The following is a 21,764-nucleotide window of genomic DNA, read 5'->3' on the forward strand; positions in this document are numbered from 1 at the left end:
CATCCTTAACATTTTCTAGGTCTTAGAGGAAATTATTCGAGTCTTTCTCCATTGATTATGATCTTATCTGTGGGATTTTCATTTATAGTCTTTATTATGTAATTTCTTTCTCTTCCTAGTTTGTTGAGTGTTTTCATTATGAATGAGGGCTGAATTTGTCACATGCCTTTTCTGCATCAGTTGAGGTGATAATGTGTTTTTTTTTTTCCTTTTCAGTTAATATGGTATATTACCTTGATTGATTTTTTGTGTGTTCAACCATCCTTGCAATCTGGGAATAAATTTCACTTGGTCATGGTGTAAAATCCTCTTGTTGTGCTGTTGAATTTGGTTTACTAGTATAATAGTCCCTTGGTATTCACAGGGGATTGGTTCCAGGGTCCCCTGTTGATACCAAACTTTGCAGATGCTTAAATCCTTTTTATAAAATACCGTGGTATTTGGATGTAACCTTTGCAATCCTCCCATATATTTTAAATAATCTCTACATTACTTGTAATACCTAATATAAAGCCTACATATCACTTCAGTTGCATGGATTCAATATAGTGTCTGTAGCATGGCAAATTCAAGTTTAGTTTTTTAGAACTTTGTGAAATTTGTTATTCTGAATATTTTTGATCCATGGTTGTTTGAATTCATGTATGCAGAACCTACAGATATGGAGGGCTGATTGCATTTTGTTGAGAATTTTTTCATTAATATTCATCAGAGGTATCAGTTTATAGTTTTCTTATAGTGTGTTTGATTTTTTTAAAAAATATTTTTTATTTCAAAATATTAGGGAATACAAATGCTCTTGTTATAATACTTGGATGAATTGTATAATGTTGCAGTTAGGGCTTTTAGTGTGCCCATCACCAGAATAATGTATATTTTTATTGCTTATCCTCTCCCCTTCTTCCCCTCTTTTAATTTCCAATGTCCTTTACACCACTTTATGACCATGTGTAACCATCATTTAGCTCCAATTTATTAGTGAGAAAAAGTGCTATTTGTTTTTCCATTCCTTAGGTGCTTCACTTAGATAATGTTCTTCAGTTCTATCCAAGTTGCTGCAAATGACATTATTTCTTTCCTTTTTATGGCTGAGTAGTATTTCCTTATATGTGTTTGTGTGTGTGTGTATCATATTTTCTTTATCCATTCATCAATTGATGGGCACTTAAATTGATTACATATATTTTCAATTGTGAATTTTGCAGTGATAAACATTGGGGTGCAGGTGTCTTTTTGATATAATGATGTCTTTTCCTTTGGAAAGGTATCTAGTAGTGGGATTGCTGGATTGAATAGTAGGTCTACTTTTAGTTCTTTGAGGACTCTCCATACTGTTTTCCATAGAAGTGGTACTAGTTTTCAGTCCTACCAACAGTATATAAGCATCATTTCTCATTGCATCCAACATCTATTGTTTTTTGATTTTTTCATAATGACCATTCTGTTAGATGGTGTATCGTTGTGCATTTAATTTGCATTTCCCTGATGACTAGTGACGTTGAGCATTTTTTCATGTCTGTTAGCCATTTGTATGTGTTCTTTTGAAAAAAAACTGTGTTCGTGTCTTTTGCCCACTTTTTGATGAGGTTATTTGTTTTTTTCTTGCTGATTTGTTCACACTATTTGTAGATTTTGGATATTAGCCCTTTATCTGATGTATAGTTTGTGAATATTTTCTCCTATTCTGTAGTAGTCCTATTTATTTATTTCTGTTGTTGTTGTATTAGCCTTTGGGGTCTTAGTCACAAATTCTTTGCCTAGGCCAATGTCTAGAAGAGTTTTTACTATGGTTTCTTTCAGAATTTTTATAGCTTCAGGTGTTTAATCCATCTTCAGTTAATTGTTGTATATTAAGAGATAGAGATCCTGTTTCATTCTTATGCATATGGCTATCCAAGTTATCCAGCACCATTTATTGAACAGGGTGTCCTTTCCTCAGTGTATATTTTTCTCTGTTTTGTTGAAAATCAGTTGGTCATAGCTATACAGTTTTGTTTCTGGGTTCTCAATTTTGTTCCATTGGTTTATGTCTCTACTTTTATACTAGTATCATGCTGTTTTGGTTACTATAGCCTCGTAGTATAATTTGAAGTAAGGTAATGTGATGTCTCTAGATTTATTCTTTTTTGCTTAAGATTGCTTTGATTATTTGGGCTTGTTTTTTTTCTATATGAAGTTTAGGGTTATTTTTTCTAGATCTGTGAAAAATGACTTTGGTATTTTGATGGGAATTGCATTGAATCTGTAAATTTCTTTGGTAAGTATGGACATTTTAACAATGTTCATTCTTCCAATCCATAAACATGGGATTTTTTCCCATTTGTTTGTGTCATCTAGGATTTTTTTCATCTGTGTTTTGTAGTTCTCCTTATAGAGATCTTTTACCATCCTAGGTATTTTATTTTCTTTGTAGCTATTGTAAATGATATTGTGTTTTTGATTTGACTCTCATCCTGACTTATTAGTAAATAATATACAGAAACACTACTGATTTATGTATTTGATTTTATAATCTGAGATTTTATTGAATTTATTAATAAATTCCAGGAGCCTTTTGGTTAAATCTTTAGGGTTTTCTAGATACAAGATCATATTGTTGGCAAACAGGGATAATTTGAACTCCTCTTTTCCAATTTGGATTCCCTTTATTTCTTTCTCTTGCCTGAAGTCCTAGCTCTGGCTAGGATTTCTAGTATTATGTTGAATAGAAGTGGTGACAGTTGGCACCCTTATCTTGTTCCAGTTTTTAGGGAGAAATGCTTTTGCTTTTTGTCATTCAGTCTAATGTTGGCCAGGGGTTTGTCATAGTATAGTAATAAGATAATAAAGCTATATATATAGCTTTTATTATTTTGAGGTATATTCCCCCTATGCTTAGGTTGTTGAGAGTTTTTATCATGGAGGGAGGCTGGATTTTATCAATACTTTTTCTTCATCTATTGAGATGTTCATTTTTTATTTTAGTTGAGTCTTTTTTCTCATTTTCTTAATATGGCTAACAGTTTGATAATTTTGTTTGTCTGTTAAAAAATCTACTTTTTAATAGTTGAGAGGACATGTGACTTAAATTCTTGAAGTTTTCTTCTCTTTATCTGTAAAATAGATGTATCATGTACTGTGCCAGGTTGGTGTGCCCTAATCACAGCATTTCATTCAAACCTTTACTGTCACATAGTTGGTGCTTAATAAATAGTAGCTAGTATTATTTTTAATTATGCAAGCAAGAGGAATTTTCTTCCCTCTGTAGATCACAAATTCTTTTTAAATCCCTTTTTGAAAGAATCACAAACTCTAAGCATTACACTTAGCATCAGCATTCACTTCTTAGAAAATATGAATCTTCCTGCTGTTTTGTCTCGTATTGTTCTTGTGCAAATCTCCTCTTGGTTTTATGGCCCTTTTGTGCCCATGTTTAACTCAATAAGGAGATATTTCTTCTATAAGCCCTTCATTATTCTTTTATTTGTACATTGCCATGAATTGATATCATACTAGTAGGTTTTTTTTCTAAGATGAGTTCTTTTCTGACTGTATTTTCTATCAAGTAGAATAATTCCATATACTGTGAGACATTGTTTTTGAATAACTGTCCTATAAATGTAAAGAACTTGAAGAAAGTGAACATTTATTCAATTTCTATATACCTGGTTTTAGTAGATATGGTTTCAATTTTTAGGATAGAGGAAACAACTTTTTTTTTCTGGCCTTCTTTTCATGTGTGTTGGTTGAAAAGGCTCTTGTTGATTTACAGCTTGATTAAACATAGCTGAGTTTTAATTTTGACCTAAGTTGTCTGAAAACAATTATATGCACAGATAGTCCATATTAAATTTTTCTTTTAAAATATCAAACCCAGGGCAGAATTTGGCTTTATGGACAAATGGAAAATCCTTTGATTCCTCTCGTGGAAAATTATATACAGTGAGTTTTATTGGCATTATTGTTAACCTCTGATTGTTCTGTGAATCATGGAGGGTGCAACATTTACCCTTGGAGAAAGAAGAATGGAACCTGGATGAAAAGAGAGAAAAGATAGAATTATGCACTTTTAAAAAGTTACAGAAATTGGCCAGGTATGGTGGCTCATGCCTGTAATCCCGGCACTCTGGGAGGCTGAGGCAGGAGGATTGTTTGAGCTTAGTAGTTCGAGACCCCCTCGAGTAAGAGCAAGACCCCCATCTCTACTAAAAATATAGAAAGAAATTAGCTGGACAACTTAAAATATATAGAAAAAATTAGCCGGGCATGGTGACGCAAGCCTGTAGCCCCAGCTACTTGGGAGGCTGAAGCAGAAGGATTGTTCGAGCCCAGGAGTTCGAAGTTGCTGCGAGCTAGGCTGATGCCATGGCACTCTAGCCCAGGCAACAGAATGAGGCTCTGTCTCAAAAAAAAAAAAAAGTTATAGAAATTAATTGTGAAATTATTAATATACTCAACATCTGAAATATTGGGCCTTACTGTCTAGTTTAAAGTTACATAAGGGTATATTGCAGACACTTTTTTTTTTTTTTTTTTTTTTTTTTTTGAGACAGAGTCTCGCTTTGTTGTCCAGGCTAGAGTGAGTGCCGTGGCGTCAGCCTAGCTCACAGCAACCTCAAACTCCTGGGCTTAAGCAATCCTGCTGCCTCAGCCTCCCGAGTAGCTGGGACTACAGGCATGCGCCACCATGCCCGGCTAATTTTTTATATATATATCAGTTGGCCAATTAATTTCTTTCTATTTATAGTAGAGACGGGGTCTCGCTCTTGCTCAGGCTGGTTTTGAACTCCTGACCTTGAGCAATCCGCCCGCCTCGGCCTCCCAAGAGCTAGGATTACAGGCGTGAGCCACAGCGCCCGGCCCCAGACACTTTTTTTTAGCATTGTACCAAGCAGCTTTTGTGGTATCAATAAACAACCCCTAAATATCAATGAAAGGTAATTTCTTGCTTATGTTAGATGAGGGCTGTGGGTTGGCTGTAGCTTTGTTGGTCTCAGCTGGGCTTCATGTGTCTTGTAATTCTTGTGCCTCAGCTGATATGCATGTGCTATCTAGGGCATGCTCTTCTCATGGTAAGAGAGGTCAGGGGGACATGAGCCAGCCACAAAACCACATTAGACATTCACATACCACTGGCCAAGGCTGGCCACAAGGTCAAGCTCAAATCAATGGGACAGGGAAGCGAACTCTGCCTCCAAGAAAGCATAGCAAGGTATGGGCAGGAATGAATAATCATGAACAATAATAGAACCTACCTGGGAAACACTGTGGAACCCCATAAATAAGCTCAACATAACATGCAGACTAGAGATAAATCATTTCTAAGTCAGATAATTTTAGAATATTATATAGAATATTATGTTTTGAGGCCTCAAAGTGAAAAGATTAAAGATTGTATTAAATCTATCAAAAATCCATTAAAGATTTAGGGTTCTATGATATTGATAGAATATTATTTAGGGGCCCAAAAGTAAAAAAAATTAAAGTGGGGCTTGGGACCCCAATGTCCTGCCTGCTGACTCTTTCCTCTCTGCCTCCCTACTCCCCACTCCTCACTACATTTTCCTGGCAATCCCTAAGAGGATTCTTCAGAACATAGTTTGAAAATCATCAGTACAGCATTTCTCAATGCAGGCTCCACAGATGTTAAGGGGTATTAGGTTACAAAAAATGTAAAATGATCAGTGTGGGTTGAACAAAGTTAAGCAGAACTGCAGGAATTCTCAGAAACTTTACTGGGTTAATGTTCCTTGTGAACCTCCAAGAAGTGGATATAGGTCTCAGAATTGCTCCAAGTTCTTATGAAGCAATTTAGTGCTTTGGAACATATTTTAGGAAAGGCTACATTAGACAACTGCTCTTTTATTTAAAAAATTGTATCTGGGACAGAGACTCAAGGTAGGACGACTGGCTGAGCTTTTCTTATCCAGTTAGTTGCAGAGATCAGATTAAAATTCAGATCTCCCCCTTCCTCTTCCAGGAATCTTTGATCACGTTGCTGAGTTTGTTCCTATGACCTGGAGCCCTGGACATACTTTGGCAATGATGTAGTGGTTCATGGGGTATTTTAACCTTTGAGAACAATAGGCTTGGTCAATGCTTCTGTTAGGGCACAATATGAAAGAAACTGAATGACCATGAGTAACTGGTTTCACAAAGTGAATGAAGGATTGTATGATATGATCTGAAACAACCGTTGGAATAAACCACAACATCAGCAAACACTCGGGGATTATTTTTCTCTCCCATGAATTTAAGGCTCCATTCATGTAGAAAATAATGGATGTCAAAAGCTGTAATTTTCCATAGTACATAAACTGTGCCTTTTCCTTTCTTTTGTTTGCAAGTAAATGACAGTTATTAATCTGTATAATTCATGTCCTAGATTACTGTTTGAAACGTTCTCTAAGAGAGGTGATGTACCTCTAAGGAGATAAATTTGAGCCCAATTCTTACCTACAGCTTCATAGCTGCTATATATTCAGAAAGGAAGTAAGTGCTAATTAAAACATTCATCATCAATCATACATATATGAGGAAAATTCATGGTCTCTGTGGTGCAGAATATAAGGGAATAGAGCCTTGCTTTTATGTAATTACTATGATGTGAAAAATTTCAAGTGGATTAAGATCTAAAAAATGTATTAGTATTAGGTTGGTGCAAAAGTAATTGTGGTTTCAGATCATGAATTTTAAATCATTGTAACTAGGCTCAAACACACCTTTATTAATCAAAATAGGAACCATTCCAATCAACACATTTTGCCAATGAGAAATAAGTTTGTTTATTCTTGTATCATAAAAATCCGTGCTTTGGGATTCGACAAACTCTTGGAAAGCATTTTTTGCATCCTGCTGGTTGTGGAAGGGTTTTCCCTGCAAAAAGTTGTCGAGATGCTTGAAAAAGTGGTAGTCGGTTGGCGAGAGGTCAGGTGAATATGGCAGATGAGGCAAAACTTTGTAGCCCAATTCGTCCAACTTTTGAAGTGTTGGTTGTTTCATATGCAGTTGGGTGTTCTCATGGAGAAGAATTGGGCCCTTTCTGTTGACAATGCTGGCTGCAGGTGTTGCAGTTTTCAGTGCATCTCATTGATTTGCTGAGCATATTTCTCAGATGGGATTCAGAAAGCTGTAGTGGATCAGATCGGCAGCAGACCACCAAACAGTGACCATGACCTTTTTTTGGGTGCAAGTTTGGCTTAGGGAAGTGCTTTGGAGCCTCTCGGTCCAACCACTGAGCTGGTTGTCACTGGTTGTCGTATAAAATCCTCTTTTTGTTGCACATCACAATCCGATCAAGAAGTGGGTTGTTGTTGCGTACAATAAGAGAAGACAATACTTCAAAACTATGATATTTTTTGATTTTTGGTCAGCTTATGAGGCATTCACTTATCAAGCTTTTTCACCTTTCCAATTTGCTTCAAATGGTGCTTCAAATGCTGAACAATGTAGAATGGTCAACGTTGAGTCCTTTGGCAACTTCTCATGTAGTTGTAAGAGGATCAGCTTCAGTGATTACTCTCAGTTGGTCCTTGTCAGGTTCTGATAGCTGGCCACTGCGCTCCTCATCTTCAAGGCTCTTGTCTCTTGCAAAACTTCTTGAACCATCATTTCACTGTATGCTTGTTAGCAGTTCATGGGCCAAACGCATTGTTGATGTTGCGAGTTGTCTACCCTGCTTTACGACCCATTTTGAACTTGAATAAGAAAATCACTTGAATTTGCTTTTTGTCTAACATCATTTCTGTAGTCTGAAATAAATATAAAATAAACAGCAAGTAATAAGTCATTAGCTAAAAAAACATAGAGTGATAAATGCATATTAAAATGATGTATAACTGATCTAGCACCTCTTATATTTTCCTGGATTGAGCTTGAGCCCATTATCCGAAGTGAGGTATCACAAGATTGGAAGAATAGGCTCCACATGTACTTGCCATCCAATTGGCACTAACCGATTAACACTATGGTGCTCATATGGTAGTAATATTATCCAGGGATTAGGGGGTTTGAGGGGTAAACTCACAACTAATGGACATGGTGAGCATTGTAGAGGGGAAGGGCATGCCTCTAACCCTCGCTTGGATGAGGCAAAGACATAAAATGTAACCAAAATGTTTGTACCCTCATAATATCCTGAAATAAAAATAATAAAATAAAATAAAATGATGTATAACATAACCACATTTATTTAAGAATGTATTCCAATATCAAATGACAAATTTCAACAATGCTAAAACTTCAATTACTTTTGCACCTACCTCGTAAATGGAAAAATATTGAAAAGAATATGAATGAACACTTGGAAGAAGTTGTTTCATGTCTCAAAATATCTGTAAAATATAAAATATGAAGAAAAGAGTAGCAAAATTAGCCACAAGAGAGAGAAATACTTTTAAGTTTAACAGATTGTTTCATAAATATTGAATAAGTACAACTTCAAATTCTTCTTCATTGTTCTTGAGGAGTAGTCATCCAATTATTTTTGTTCTTTATTTACAGCTGAAAGAGGCTGTGTTTATCGTTTTATGAGTACTTGCCGTAGGCATTAGTGATTGAAATTGCAAAAGAACAAATATAAAACTTTCCAGGTGTATGTAAATAAAGAACACGTGTGAGATAAATCTGTGATCAGAATACAGCTTAAAGGAGGATATTAGTTTTTCAAGTCTACAATTAAGAAGAAATTTTGATTTAGCAAATACAGTGATTTCTGGTTTTATTAGCTTTTGTGCACCTCTTGTATATTCCTCTGTTACTGAAAATAAGTAATATTCTTGGAGGTGTCTTATCAATTAGTTTACAATTTTGTAAAAGCTGCTCTGAGCTTTTCTTTTAAGTTTGTTCTAGTGTCCCTAGAGAGGGTCTCTGTATTTCCTTGAACTTGATTTTTTTCCACTTTCAAACTAAAACCAAAACAAAAAATGAATCACTTTTAATTGACATACAATATGCAAACAGAAGTTTGTACAAATCCTAAATGTACGCTCAGTGAATTTTCTCAAATTGAATACACTGAGTAATTAGCACCTCAAAGGACCCCTCCCTCCATAGTCCCTTCTAGATGCTCACAAACTTTTGTATGCAAAAGCAAACTTTGTGAGCCCACCAACCTCCAATTGGGTCATTTCAAAGTTTAGAACTTTTATCTTCTTTTGGGAATTGACTACATGTTAAATTGGACTGTGTATTGCACCAGAATGAGCTCGTCTGCTTATTCTGCAAATATTTGCAGTTACTTAAATATTTTTCCCAGAGCTAGGTGCATTCACTACTGTTCAGGATTTCTTTATCAACTTGGAAGCTTCTGATTTTGAACATAGATGCCAATTTGCATTTCTCTTTGCCCGTATTTCAGCTGTTATATTAAGATTGCATAAAGAGTAACCAAGGTCAAATAGTCTTTTTTAGAAGTTCATGTATGTAAAGGCATATACATTTAGAAGTAGAATGTGGGAACTTTGATTTACTCTTTTTCTTCTGTGTCTCTAATTTTTTGCAAAATATTAACTGCTATCTCACATGAGAAGAAAAGTAATTAAGAATCCAGCAATGATGTGTCATATTTCATAATAAAAGGAGTTTTTTTGAAGTAGGCTTTAGTTTGCCATTAGCCATTGTACAACAATCCCTACATAAGTAATGTATCTGTATATATTACCATAGATTACTACACACATAACATGAACACATATAATACTGTGTGTATATATGATATTTTATAATAAAGTTTAATTTGTATGTTAAAATAGCAAAAAGATTGCTAATATTTTCCTGTTGCATATTCCTAGAATACCTTAACATAACTTCCTCAGAAAGGTCACTTTTAATCTCTTAATCTAAAGTAGTTTACTACTTGCTCTTAACGTTCTCTCTCAGAGCAAGTACCTTGTTCTTTTCCCATATAGAACTTACTACAAGGTATAAGAAAAGATTTGGATTTATTACTTAATGCCAAGTCTCCTCACTGGACTCAAGCTAATGGCTTAAAGACCAGACCTTGTTTGCCTTGCTCATGGGTTTATCTGCAGTGTTGAAATTATGATAATCATGTGGTACAGATTTCTTAAAATAATATTTATTGCGTGAATTAATGCTTTGGTAGTATGATTATGTTCTTTCAAGAAAAGGGAGGATGGACACTATAACCATTGAGCCCAAGCGACATTATTATACTATCTCAGCTTTCTGAATACCCAAGCATGCTTGCTCCCTATCCTTCCCCCTGCTCCTCTGATCTCATATCCTCTTTAAGTCTTTGCATAACAAGAGCCACCTGCCTGCTATTCCTAGCTCAGCAACAACCCCAGGGCCCTCACTAACCCTCTGAGTTAGAATCCTCTTATTTCCTTTCCTCTGGCTCTGGCCTGGAGCCCACTTAGAGAACCAGGCCTCAGCTTCTCCTCTAGCTCAGAGCTTCCCATCCCTCATGTGGAGATGGAGGATTACAGATGTGCTGAGTGGCCAGAGCCGCCTCTAGAAGCAGCTTCATTCATTTTTCCAAGATAAAAATACTATCATTTTCTTTATAAACCCAAGATACAAAAAAGTTGAGATGCATGGACCTATGTCTGTTCCCTACGTCATAATAAGCCTTCCAAATCCTCTAAGGATAAATGTTTGTGCTACCCTTCATGGCCCTGGAGTCAGAGGCTGGAGCCCACCGTTAAGCTCTGGCTAGGTGGCTGGGGTGCTACTCTGCTGCTAGACCTCTCTGACGCTAGCTGTCAGCCTCTCAACCTAAAGTGTCACCATTGCCATCAGTGGATGGCCTATGAAAGCTTAGCTTGTCTTTGGGATTAGACACCTCCATGTGAGCTGATTGCCATACTCCCTTGGCCGCCATATTGGTCATTATCTTTGTATTCCCAGCTTGATTTCTCCTCCCCTAGGTAGTTTCAGATCCAAATTGTGTTCTCCTCTGTCTTCTTTCTGGCCAGCAGGGCAGTAATGGCTGATATTCAGAGACACGACTTTCAGGTCACTCACATACTGTGTTCTTCACCCTTGCTCCCCATTCATAATCTATCATAATAGGAAAGCACTCCAAACTCCTTTACACCGAAGTAGAATTGATCGATTTCAGTTTTAAACATTACTATTTCCAGTGGTACCTACATTTTTGACTTGGGTCAAAGCCTTATGCCATTAAAATGGAACTTTAATAGTGAAAATACAGGCCTCTGCTTGTAAATGGGGAGCTGTTTTTCTAGGCAGATGGCTTTCCTATTATTTCTGAGATGCATACCTCCACAGCCCAGGCTAAGGTGCTCTGTGGTTATGGCATTTAATCTATTTTTTTTTTTTTTTTTCAGTGCTGTAAGACCCTGAAAAGGGCCTGTGGTTCCAGATTCCTTTAAGAGGGGAGCTGTTTTGGCTTAGTATTACCTATTTACATATAAAAGCAAATCCTCCAGAAGATGGCAATAAAGATTAAGGTAGCCCCTGAGCTGGCAGAAGCAACATGAGAGGCAGAGAATCAGGTTTTGCAGATTCAGGCAGGACATCTTGCCACACTCAATAATCACAGAGTATTTAAAGAAACACCACATGTAAATTATTTATTAATGAAGTTATTACCAAATTTTAATTTTAAGATGTTGCTTTCAATAAAATAATTGGATATGTGTGTTTTTATCTTCCTTAGGGGGATCCTGGGTGTGCCTGCTCTGTTGTTTTGATGCCTGTGCCAGGTTTCACAGAAGGCAGAATAATCAGCTTTTGTGAAAAAACACATACTATGTCTTGCTGCTGAGGCCAGGGCCAGAGAGGCTTATGGGAGCTGATAAAGTGGGCAGCCTCAGGAGAAAAATAAATGTACACTATGTAGAAATAAAAACAAAATATTTTGTTATAGGGGAATTTAATAACATTACTAACATACCGTCAACGTTTGTCAAAGGAAACATGGCAGATGTTGTTGGTTAATTTTCCGACACCCATGCCCACCACCCTTTCCCTTGGGCACGTTCACTATAGAAGCTGCAAAAACAAAACAAGTACTAATTTCTCTAGCTTCTTTTAAAGCTAAGTATGTGATATATTTCTAGTTAATGAAACCTAAAAGGAGAGGGGCTAGAGAACACTAAGGTGGTGCTTGGAAATGAGGAAGCCATCTTGTGACCACACGTTTACAAACCTGAGGAAAAGATCAAGCGACTAACAGAGATGAGACCCAGACTGTTCTAAGTCTGAGCCTAAGTGTGCCACCACCTGCCTTCAGGCTCCTTGTTACATACTGTGTTTCCCTGAAAGAAGACAGGATATTATATTTATTTTTCCTCAAGAAGACACCCTAGGGCTTATTTTCATGGGGTGTGTTATTTTTTTTTAAGTACGATACAGCAATTTACATTTATTCAAATATAGTTAAGTCATCTTCTTCCAGAACATCATCATAACTCTCCAAACCCTGAATTCCATCCTGAATTTCTTGTGACTCTATTTCCTTTAGAACCATTGGCTCCAATCTCTCATGTTGAGCAACAGAGCTCTCATTAAATGAGCAGGGCTGCCTTATCTATCAGAGATCCAGTGAGCACTGGGTCCAACCTGCACAGTGGAGCAGAAATGATCCCTCTGGGCTCAGTAGGAGACTGCCTGCTGAAGCTTTTCCCCATCCCCTGGTGGTTGTGGGGGGTGAGAGAGGCCCACAGTGCTGAGTAAAATGGCTGCCACAGCTTTCCTTCTTCCCCCTGGGGACACACAATACCTAAAGTGGAGCGTCCCACTCCTCACTTCACTGAGCAGACTTTCCCCTCAAAGCCTCAGCTTGCAGCACACACAAGATGGCCAGGACCTGACAAGGGGAGCCAACCTTGTTGGTGGGGCTGCCCGCACTTTTCCGGTCACCTCTGGGATAGTAGCTGTCACAGTGAGGCAGATGAGAAGGGCTGCTTATCTTCTTTACCACTCCAAGACAAAGTGCATGGGTTGTGCAGATATGCTGCGTAGCCACGCCCATCACTAGGTCTCCTTTTCGGGGTAGGGTTTAGATTGCACAAATGCTTAGAACTCCTGCTAGGGCTTATTTTATGGATAGGTCTTATTTTTGGGGAAACACAGTATATGAGTTCAAGATGTTGTCACTCAGGAATTCTTGCACGATAAAAAGCATGGTTGAATGCAGCTAAAGGCATGGTTGAATGCAATCAGCTGAAAGCATGGTTGAATGCTATCATGCACCACAAAAATTACACACATTATCTTGGATCTCATCCTCACAACATTATGAGTCAAGTATTATGCATGAAAGAGACTGGGAAACGTTACATATCTGTTCTTTTGGGATCTTTCCCATACTAGAGTTGAAATTCAAAAGCAAGTTGTCAGATTCCCGTACAGAATGCTGATGAATAATCTGATGGAATTCCTACAAACTTTTATGCCTGTTTTGAAGTCTGAGTCAGTAGAATATCCTTTGCTGTGTTCTCTCTCTCTAAATGGCCACCTGACAAAGTTGTCCACATTTATGATCTTCATTCTTTTGAAAATAAAATATGAAGAGTCTTAATCTGTGAAAAATGTAGAGCAGAGGTATGATGATCTGGATTAGGAATTTAATTTATATCATGAGTCAGAAAACAAACAAACTCAGAAAAGCATAAGTGTAGTCAAAATTGCAGGTACTTCTGGAGAAAAGAATTGGTCATGGCAGCTTAAGTAGTTTGGTAAGCAAAGAACTCATCTTGTTTTATTTATGCTCTTTGCTCCTAAACCACTCTAGTTTGAAGTGAAGTCCACTCCAGACCCTGATGCTTTTTATTGATATATGTTTAAAGAACAGAAAGAAAAGGTGAAAATTTGAAATCTAAGGAGGTGAAACTAAGAGAAAGTTCTCATTCTGCTTAGTAAGTGCGCTCAATTTCTGTTCCATGCAAATGGCCATCAAATAAATGGTAAAGGCAGCTGCTCCTTCATGGGAGATGTAAAGTTTTTAAATAACAGACAATCAAGGGTGTCTCTGACTCTTCTTGGAGTCTGTAGTGGTTTTCTACTATGGATAAAACCCCCAAAACTTCATCTGTATCTAGCAGCTGTTACCATGTTTTCGCATTCTCCATCCCAAGGAGCTTTGGATTTTTTTTTTCTAGTTGATTATTCTTTTTAAAACTTTGAATTGGGAACTAAATATCACAATTCAAAGATATGAGTTGGTTGGATGAGTTAGGCAGGGAGGGTACTAGATGGTCTGTTGGGAGGTGGGATTGGTCTGGGAACATTTTATCCAGTACAGTATATTTTATTTTGAATAGATTTTGAGGAATTGTTGGTAACAGCATCTGCAGATAATACGTTTCAAAAAAATTTTTTTAAATTAAAACTTAGCTTAATTATCCTAAAAAATGAAGATAAGAATTGATTTAGCAATAAAATTTATGTACTATGCTAAATTTCTTCTCTTTCCCACATTATTCATGGGAATATGATGTACAAATGAGATATTGCCATATGACTTGGTTTAGACGTTTTCCTGTCTTGCTTTATTTAAAATTCTTTATCTACAGGATGAACTATATAATTAAATTATTTGCTAAGCTCCTTTAAGTTACTATCTTTATCTGTAACCTAGCTAAATATACTTTTCTTAAAAAAATTTTCAATAAAGATACATATGTGTTTGTAGATGTATATAATGTAATTACACAAAATCAACAGAAAACTTTTTACAGATCCACACAGAGGGTCTAGTCAATGATTATATTGTTTACCTAATTACCAACCATTAATAGTAGTTTTTAAAAAATTATCTTTTGGGGGGATGGACGTGCTCGAAGCTCTTACTTGAGGGGGGAGGGGGGCATGGGCAATATATGTAACCTTAACACATGTACCCCCATAATATGCTAAAAAAAGTTATCTTTAAGTGAAAAAATCTAAATAATTGTTTAAATTGAGGCAGAAATAGATAAGAAAGAATTTTCCTATTAAATTTTTAAAAAGTGGCTGAAATAAATACACATATAACTTTTTAGGGGAGGACATGAGATATCTATCTTTTAAAATTATCTTTTAAATTTTCAGTTGGTAAAACTTTTTAAATATATCTGCAATTTTAAAATGCAATAGCAATTGCAATGAAAATCCCTTAGATAAATATAAATACATGCTAGGCACATATTGTTTAATTATTTTTTCTTGGAAATACTTGAGAGCTCATTGTTCACAGAGAATATTAAGTTATGCAACTTACATATGGTTATTATATTGTAGCTGTGATGCAGTCAGTAGACAATAATTTTATTTTATTAACACTTAAGAGATTTCATTGTAGATATGAAGAAATTTGATATTTTGGTGACTGAAATTCTGAAAATTTTACTAGAAATGAAAAATGTTATCAGGTAAAGAAATAAGAAAACTTAGATTTTTTTTTTAAACTCATATTTGGCCTTTCCAAAGCTATGTCCATCTTAGTACTACTTATTAGGTTAAACTTTATCCTAGTGTTCTGTTTGACCAGAATGTTCTAACTTTATAAAAAGCATTAATTAAATATGAGATTTATGCACTTACTAAGTCAAAAATTGACCATTTTTCTTGAAAGCTGCTAGAATTTCCTGTTCCATAGTCTTCTGTTCAGGGAAGCAGCCATGATGTCCGCATTTTGCACAGTTGTCTGGGATCAGCCTTAACATTCATATTTTGACCTCTTGGGACATATTCTATGGTTTCATGAACAATCTCTACAGCCATACAAAAAATATTGTGGTTTTTCAAATAGATTGCTCATAGCAGGTCTCTTATTGACAGAAGTATTAATCCCACTTCTCCCACACTGGTGATGTCATTGTGAACTGTCGTGGCCTGAAGCCTAGCTTTTAGGTTAAGCTCTAACAAATCTTCAGAAGAAGGAAGTCTTGCTTTCCCTAAATATTGTAGTCAAATTTTGAGGAAAAAAATCTTGCTCTTTGCTTGCAGTTCTTTAGCCTTTGCTATGCTATTGGCAGATCTTCAAACTGTTAAGTGACAATAGATGAGTTAAATTTATAAGTCCATGAGATCAGAATCCTGTAGACTGGACATATATTTGAATTCATTCAGTGAGGCTCTAAGAGAAAAAGGGCTTTTCCACTATTCTATAATATAGTAAAATATTTCATTAAATATTAAATTTTGTCTATTATTGGCATATTCTTCTAGTTAACTCATTTCTAGTAGATAGCTAAGTTATGTTATCTTAGTTTGGGAATTTCTTTTTTTTTTGTATGGACAACAAAAGACATTCTGTCTGTTCAATGAATTAGGTATATATCTATGTTGGTGTGTAGTGCATTCTGGAAAATAAAATGGTTATTTATAATTTCTGATTGTCCATTTTCCCTTAAAGAAAATGCAATATCTAGATGACTCGTTAAGTTTGCTCATTAAAAGTGGATGTGGCCGAATAATTGGTTAAATTTGAATATGGACTGTGGGTTAGGTAACAACAGCACCAATGTCAAATTTGCTAAAATTGTTCCTTGTACTGGAGCTATGTAAGAAAATGTTCTTTTCTCAAGAGATACACACTGAAGTATTACATGCATAAAAACGTACAATATCTATAACTTACTCTCAAATAGTTCAGAACTTTTTTTTTTATGTGTACATACACATCCATGTAAATACCAAGCCAGAGAGAAATGAAGTAAATGTAGCAAAGTTAACAATTGGTAAATCTGAGTGAAGGATGTAAGAGTACTTTGTACAATTCTTGCAACACGTCTCTAGGTTTGAAATTATTTCAGAATAAAAAAATATAATGTGTCTTCAAACTAAGGCTTACGCAAAAACAAGTATGTGTTTCCAGCCATCAAAGAGACATATTCCCTTCCCTCTAACCCATGTATTTTATTTTTGTGTTTTAAAATAATTAGAAAGCATGACTTTTCAGAACATGTAACAGCGAGGAGGGGCAAGAGGCTTCCATCATGGAAGATTGTCATAGTAGCTACAGGAAATGAATTCCCTAAGTGTTTCCTTCCTGTGAGGACTGAAAACAAGCAGCCCTGGAGAGCTGCCTCTTGAACTAAATGCTGGGAAAAGCAGAGGTTTTATTTATTTCCAGTTTCTTCCTTCTGGTAAAAAAATCAATGATGAGTCTGTGCTAACCAAATTTTTTCATACTCATACAATTATAATTATAAGGAATAAATAAGTGGGACACTTTAAACATGGTAGACTCTTTTGAATACTCAAAAATCTTGACTTTTCCCCAGTATAAAAGCTTGCATTTAATTTAAGATCTTATATGTAGTGATTTCAAACACTTATAGTCAGTCATGCAGCAATTATTTGACTTCAAAGACAAGAGTAGCTATGATTAACTATCCTAGTTTTTTTCTGAGCATCTACTTCATATAATTTTGTGCTTTTTAAGAAAGATGATTTCTTACATGCTTTGTTAAATGTATTTAATTGTTATGTTTTTGCAAGACTTTTCAAAAATCAGGCGGAAATATTTCTGTCAGATTGTCATTCAGGAAATAGGGCCCCTGTGTCATTACCTTCTGTGAATAAGCCAGGCAAGGTGAGGGTTAGCAATTAGCATTAGACAAATGGGAAAATTGAGTCTCAGAAGACTTCCTCAAAGTCAAATAATCCCTATTTGAGTTTACACTGTAATCTCTGGCTTTAAGCAGAATTCTTTATAAGGCTTATGAGTTCTCTTAATTATAGTGAGTTTATAATTAGGCATATTTGGTCATCCTTGGTCATTCTTTCCATTGTTTATACTAGTTTGCAATTTAAAAAGAAAAAAAATCTTTTTTTTTTTCTATTGAAAGCTCCAGAATATAAGCTGCTTTGTAATTACCAATGGCAAACTATTTTCAAGTCAAATTACTGGGGGTTTAATAATATTGTGATATTTTGGTTGCTGTGATATCTTAAAGGTTATGTTTATAGCGATATAATTTTGAGTGTTTTCCAACTTAGAATACTTTAAAACAAGTCATCACTTTTAATATTGATTCATTTCCAAAATCAAAATACGATACAAATCTATCACCAGTGCCCTCATCTTACATTGCATGAAACCTTGAAAGACTTGCTTTGTATGCTAAGGAGAGAGTCCGGATTCCTTGTATCTCTGAATGCAGGTCTTCAAGGTTTAATCTTGCCCAGACCCCCATGACTATTTCCTCACTCCTTAGCCCCTGGAACTCATTTTGGGTATTGAAACCTAGAGTTCCTGTTCTATGTTCTCCTATATCCGCTTGGTAACTATCATTCTATTATATGGAAACCTATTTCTCCTCATTCTTCCTACTCATGCTTTTTCTTTTAAAAAAAAAACTGAATTTCCATCTTGACTTCCATAAGCAAAGCCCATTTTCCCCACAATGGCAGGTCATGCAGAAATAGGAATTCTATAAACCGATTATAATGAAAAAAGATTAAGAAAGAAAATGTTCCATGGTGCCTCTGGCCAATCTCAATGATGCCACAAATATTTTCCACTTTTAACTGCCTCTTCAATATCTTCCTGGCTAACCATCTTCCTAGCATCCTTATATTTAATATTTTGAGTAATGCTATAGTCAAAGTGAATGCCCAACTGGGACCCCACACAGTGCATAGTTAGCCTCTTAATGTCAGCTTCAAGTATTGCAGCACATCTAAAACATAGCTGGAGAGGGAGAAGGATGAAGAGGGAGAGAACACAGGCTTGGTGAGGTGGTGGGAGCCCAATCGCAAATAGCCTCACATCCCATGATGTGTTCCCCCATGGGGGAAAAAGTGTAAGTGCTAAAAGGAGAAACCTCCTAATCGCCCATGGAATTACAGAGAAAGTCAATATTGTTGGATAGATCAAATGACATAACAATTGAACTAAATATCAATATTAGATGATCAAGACCAGTTCTTTTCAAACTTTTAAGTATATGCAAATTACTTAAGAGTTTTATTAAGTGCAGTTTCGAATTCAGTGGGTCCAGGATGGAGCAATATTGCTATCCCTGAGTCCTGTGTTTCTTTCACATTTGATTTGTTAATACTAAATTATGATATGTATTTGCATATATATTTTCACATGTCCTTGCATATATTTAATCATTTATATTTTTCTAATACTTTAAAATGATTCCCATATCCTCTCCTTTCACCCTCACAGTGATTCTGTGGCTTTAACTATTTTCTCCATTTTACTAACAAGGACACCAAGGCTTGGAGATAGTTGTCAGGAAACTTCTCCGGGATCAGAAAGTTAATAAATGGCAAAATCAGCACTCAAATCTAGGTCTTTGGTTGAAATGAATCTCAGTTTCTTTCCACTAGACGTTATTTATTTTTATCATACAGAACACATGTAGAGATGATGTTATTGTCAAGCCAAGAGGATAATTTCTAAGATAGCTTAAACAAAGACTGCAGAAAGAGAACAGAGAGGCATCTTTTGGAAAACTCTGACCAAGTCAAATCCAGAGTCCAGTTGCATGGCTAAAAGGGATATGTTAGCTCTGATTAAATAACAAGTTTTGACATGCAGCAGATGACAGACAAGAGGAAGAGACCCAGGGCTCGTAAGTGTACAGACTGGAAGTAAATGACTGTGTCAATGGAACATCAGTAATCCAGCATTTCCTTTAAAGTTCACTCTCGCTTAAAAATGAAGAGGAAAAAAAGAAGCAAATTTTGTTTAAAAATTATTTCAAGTAGCAGTGTTGGCTGAGCCAGGAGCACTTTTATATCTTGTTTAAAATTGGAACTCCTGTGTGTGCCTGTGTGTGTGGGGGGGCTCACAGTTTAACACATATTTATTACGTAACTTTGGAATGCCATAAATTTCTCCAGTTAGGTTCTCTTTCATTTCCTGCTTGCTTAACATTCATTGTTCAGCTTCACTTCCTTGCGAACACCTCTGCCATCTAGTGGAATATTTGAAATCACTCAGCGGGCTCATTAGGTGTGTGGTTAAGCGCCAGTATATAATGGTGTTCAAATGTCATAGGGATTGAACAAGGAAGTAGAACTGGACATGGCTGTGAAACCTGGGTTGATACGTTGACCCGTGCTAAGATGAATTGAGTAGCCAGCCTATACTTAGGCAAAATGTATTTTTGTCCCCTGAGATCTCCACACACAGAGAGAAGGACTTCCACACTGTACATACCTGTTTTGGTTAGCTCTGTAGAGGTGACCTGCGAAGGTGTCACATAAGAAGTGCAAAAAAAGACTCTTAGGACCAGGAGTAAGGTGCTTGAAGAAGCAGCTCTGATAGTTGGGTTGTCAGTAGATCATGAGACTCTCTGGGAAGTCAGTTGGAAACCTTCTGCTGGAAGAGCCAGCGCTTGGGTCATTATTTTATATTCAGTATAATGAATTTAAAAGCATATTTTTATTATTATCAACTTAATAAATAAGAATTATTATTATTAGTGGAAATTATCATCTGATTTATATGTTCTATTTTATCTTTGTAACCGTACACAGCACAGGTTGCTCTAGAAGTTGTTGCCTATTCATAATCTGAGATTACTTATCATAAGAGCACTGGGAGTGAAATCCTCCCTGCATTAGTATGAGTTAGTATATTGTATACATTAGTGCTAGGTTTAATTTTGGGCATCTCATTTTTAGAAAAATTGAAGAAATTCAGAGGTGAGGGAAAAAAAACAGTCTATGAAGAAAATTTAATTGAATTGAGATTATTTTAATCTGAAGATAAAGATTTTAAATGGATTAAGTAATTATTTCCCCACAATAGCTATATTGGAAGAGTCTTTATAGTTTTGTGAGACATTAGCTGTGTGTAACTTCATCCTCTCCTTGTAATATACACAAGAAAACTACTTTGAAGACAGGGACTAAAGTTTTGTTTTGGGGTTTAGAATTTAAATTTCAGCCATTGGTTTCCTCTAGATCTAGAATTTAAGGTATTTGTTTTACATTTGCTTTCCTAATATAATTTCTGGAAAATCATAACTGACTCAGAACTCTACTAAAATCTAACTTTTCCTACATTTCAGGAATAGTCACTAAGCAGTTTTGAATCTTTTGCTGAGAATAACAGGATTTAAAATTGATACAGATATATAATCAGTCTAAAAGCAAGACATGTAAGTAATACTATATATATATTCGCATGTGTCTGGCTCAATTAACCCAAGATTGGGTATTAAAAATCGTCAAATTAGACTATTCCTCTACTGACCTTGAGAATATGAACTCTAAAGGTAAGAGTTGCTTGATTTAAAGGTTCATTGCCTTAGGGACACAATACCTTACACTGTTTATATGAAGGTTGTTTTGAGAGAGAGAGAAAGAGAGAGAGAAAGATACAGAGATGGACACAGAGACACAGAGAGAGGAAAAGAGAGAAGCCCTTTAATATGGAACATGTTGCTGGGCAAGGAAGTTATGTTACATCTCTTGGATTTTGGCTTCATACCCTTTGATTGTTGGGAGGATCTGCAAAATGTTCCTAAGTTCCTTAGATTCTGACTTTGCTTCGGTTCTCTAGTTCCTAACTCGCTTTTGGCCCATGGTCAAGTTTCCTCCTTGGTTCATGACTTGGCTCTTCTGGTGGCTTGTCCCTGTTAGAAACACCTGAACACTCTGCCATTAAGTTTGGAAGCAGAAATGTCAATGCAGAAGTAATCTCCTTACTTGTGAAGGGACAGTAGCCAGTACTTATACTCAGTTTGTCATTTTTCATTATTGTGGTAAATCTTTTCTTTTCACAATAATAATAAGTGTCTCAATTGCTAGAAATTTTAGAAAATACATTTAACTTCAATGGAAATAAAGTACTATAAGCCTAAAGTACTATCCCATGGAAAAAAACTACTGGTGAATAG

Source organism: Microcebus murinus, chromosome 9, assembly GCF_040939455.1.
Source record: "Microcebus murinus isolate Inina chromosome 9, M.murinus_Inina_mat1.0, whole genome shotgun sequence".
Taxonomy (NCBI): Eukaryota; Metazoa; Chordata; class Mammalia; order Primates; family Cheirogaleidae; genus Microcebus; species Microcebus murinus.